The sequence below is a fragment of the Eretmochelys imbricata genome, chromosome 1 (assembly GCF_965152235.1).
Source record: "Eretmochelys imbricata isolate rEreImb1 chromosome 1, rEreImb1.hap1, whole genome shotgun sequence".
In the NCBI taxonomy this organism is placed as follows: domain Eukaryota; kingdom Metazoa; phylum Chordata; order Testudines; family Cheloniidae; genus Eretmochelys; species Eretmochelys imbricata.
Window position 1 is genome coordinate 103,769,673 of NC_135572.1, and position 3,915 is coordinate 103,773,587.

The window sequence follows — 3,915 nt, forward strand, 5'->3', positions numbered from 1 at the left end:
TGTCATTTGTTTGTTTTGGGAATGTCCTTATTCTTAGCCTTGAAGAGTTTATCCTCTAACTGAGGGACTATTCTTGCTTCTCTCACTCTGGAGTTGCCCCACTGAAGTTTCCTGAATGATGCCTTTATGACTAAGTCTATAATATGTCTGGGATATATTAAGCATATGAATTTAAAAGGGCAGCTTTTCTTTTCTATAAGAGAGACTAATTTGCAGGGGAAGTAAAGGCATGTATAGGATAAGCAGGACATTTGATAATGGTGTTACCCCACTATTTGGACTTAAGGTATTCCAGTACTGGCCCATTTCTGGTAGGGGACATTGATGCTTTTCTCCTTCAATTATAAGACTAAGGAAATGTTGATAAACTTGGGACCTTTTCAATTGTTACATTTTTATTTAGCAGGGCTAATGTCCATTTTGCTAATCTAGCACTAGAAACATGTCCATCATTAGTTTTTCGTGTTAATACATATTTCACAGGTGAATGCGATGTCTTAAGAAGCACTAGGGATAGTCCTACTAAATACACTCAATGTTGCAAAACCCAAACCAAGGCTAATACCTCTTTCTCACAAGGAGTAAATTCTTGTTCCACTCAATTCAGAACCTTAGAGGCATATGCCACTGGTTGAAGACCTGTTCCATCGTCTTGACTTAATACAGTAGTCATTCCAGTACTGGTAGTAGCCAATTGGAGCCTAAAAGTTTGTCCTACTTTTGGGTATGCTAAACCTGGGGCTTGTGCTAATGCTTTCTTAAAATGCATACAAGCTTTCTGCTGTTCTAATCCCCATTCCCAGTTATTACCCTTTTTAAATAACTTATACCCTGGGCTAGCTTTCTCTGCATAATTCTCTTGAGAAATTTGTCATACCCCAAAACTATCTTAAAGTAGATAAACCTCTGGGGGCTGGTAATTTTTGGAATAATTCTACCCTTTGTTTATCTGGTGATCGTCCCTCTTGTCCTAACGTTACTACTAGATAGTTTACCTGCTGTTGGCATATTTGAGCTTTTCCTGGACTAACCTTAAACATTGTTTCCTTTATTTTCTGTAATACGTGGTATAATATTTCTAAATTCTCTTACTTAGTTTTTGTGCTTATAAAGGATATCATGTACATATAATATGATGTTATCCTTATGAGGCATGTTATCCCATATTTGTTCATGTGCATATGGCAGATAGCAGCGCTGTTATGGAAACCTTTTGGAGATTGACAAAAACAAAACTGTCTTCCTTGGAATGTAAAGGCAAACTTGTACCAGGAGTCCAGATGCAAAGGAATTGCAAAGAATGCATTGGCTAAATCTAAACCAGTGAACCATCATGCTCCTCCCATAACAGAGGCAATTACTTCGGGATACTTTACTACTACTGGAGCTGTCATTGGAGTCCATTCCAGAATTTTACAGTCCACCGAGGGAAGAGCCAGAAGAATATCAAAGGCCACCTCCCGTAGCTCCAATTAATACCTCCACAGTAACCAAAACTACACTACGAAATTAGGTCAATTTTATAGAAGTCAATCTTTAGTATGTGATTTTATACAGTTGATTCTGCATGTCCCCACTAAGTGCATTAGGTCGGCGGAGTGAGTCCTCAATACCAGGGCTAGCATCGACTCATGGAGCGGTGCACTGTGGGTAGCTATCCCACAGTCCCTGCTGCCCATTGGAATTCTGGGCTAAGCTTCCAATGCCTGATGGAGCAAAAACATTGTTGCAGGTGGTTTTGGGTAGAATCTGTGCAGTCTCCCCTCCCTCCTTCCTTGAAAGCAACGGCAAGCAATCATTTTGCGACTTTTTCCTGGGTTATCCATGCAGACGCCATAGCACAGCAAGCATGGAGCCCGCTCAGCTGCACACTGCTTTTGTGAGCATTGTAAACACCTCGTGCATTATCCTGCAGTATGTGCAGAGCCTAGCTAGGAGCTGCTAGCATGAAGAAGATTGTGAGGACACGGACACAGACGTTCCTGAAAGCACGGGATGTGGCAATTGTGATATCATGGCGGCACTGGGGCACGTTGATATAGTAGAATGCCGATTCTGGGCCCAGCAAACAAGCACAGACTAGTGGAACCGCATAGTGTTGCAGGTACGGGATGAATTCCAGTGGCTGCAAAACTTTTGCATGCGTAAGGCCACTTTCATGGAACTTTGTGAGTTGATTTCCCCCACCCTGAAGCACAGGAATACCAAAATAAGACCGGCCCTGACAGTTGAGAAGCAAGTGGCAATAGCCCCGTGGAAGCTTGCAACGCCTACTGCTACCGGTCAGTCAGGAATCAATTCGGAGCAGGCAAGTCTACCATGGGGGCTGCTGTGATCCAAGTAGCCAGGACGATCAATACCCTTCTGCTAAGAAGGGTAGTAACTCTGGGAAATATGCAGGTCCTAGTGGATGGCTTTGCTGCAATGGGGTTCCCTAACTGTGGTGGGGCGATAGATGGAACGCATATCCCTATCTTGGCACTGGACCACCTTGCCAAAGAGTACATAAACCGCAAGGGGTACTTCTCAATGGTGTTGCAAGCACTGGTGGATCACAAGGAACATTTCACCAACATCAACATGGGATGGTCAGGAAAGGGGCATGACGCTCGCATCTTTTGGAACTCTGGGCTGTTCGGAAAGCTGCAAGAAGGAACTTTCTTCCCAGACCAGAAAATTATTGTTGGGGATGTTGAAATGCCAATAGTTATCCTTGGGGACCCAGCCTACGCCTTAATGCCATGGCTCATGAAGCCATACACAGGCAGCCTGGACATCAGTAAGGAGCAGTTCAACTATAGGCTGAGCAAGTGCATAATGGTGGTAGAATGTGCCTTTGGAGTTTAAAAGGGCACTGGCGTAGTTTGCTGAGTAGGTTAGACCTTAGCGAAAGCCATATTCCTGTTGTTATTACTGCTTGCTGTGTGCTTCATAATATCTGTGAGAGTAAGGGGGAGATGTTTATGGCGGGGTGGGAGGTTGAGGCAAATCACCTGGTGGTCAGTTTTGAAAGCCAGACACCAGGGCAATTAGAAGAGCACACCGAGGTGCGCTGCACATCAGAGAGGCTTTGAAAACCAGTTTCATGACTGACCAGGCTACGGTGTGACAGTTGTGTGTGTTTGTCCTTGATGCAAAGCCACCCCCGTTGGTGAATGTACTTCCCTGTAAGCCAATCCCATGCCCTCCCCCCCCCCCCTTCGACCACAGTTGGCGCCAATGGAAGGGAACAAGACCCACTGCCAGCCAGGGCTTCATCCTCGTCCTTGCCTGATGAGGTTGTGGCGAGCATGTCGACAGCCCTGGCGGACAGCAGAGTGCTGCAGCAGCTGCTCAGGAGGGTGGCACAGAATCTGGGGATCCAGGCAGAGGCGGTGGTGGAGGACACTGATGCCATGGTCGACATTCTCGCCCTCTCGGGTCCCTCCCACATTGCTCTGTCACTAATTAAAACAAGACCTTGTGGCAGACCCCTGCGCTCTTTGTCTCCAAATGCAAAGAGGAATGAGTGCAGGTACTTTGTCCCATCAAAGGGCTATGAGCACCTGTACACCCACCCTCCGCCAGACTCCCTGGCAGCCAACCAGCGGGAGCGCCAAGGCTACCAGGGCCCCTCCCCAAAAATCTAAGAGGCAGAAAAGTTAGACCTATTTGACAGGAAGGTTTACTTGATGGCGGGGGGAGGGAGGTTGCAGCTCCGTATATCTAACGAAGAAGCCATCCTCAGTAGATATAACTACAACTCCTGTGGAGCAATGGCCGAATTCATGGAGCTGCTGCCACAGGACTCCGGTGCAGAGTTTTCCATGCTCGTCAAGGAGGGCAAGCTCATCGCCCAAGCGTCGCTGCAAGCGGCGCTGGACATTGCGGACGCAGCCACCCGCATCATGGCAATGGGGGTTGCCATGAGGAGGA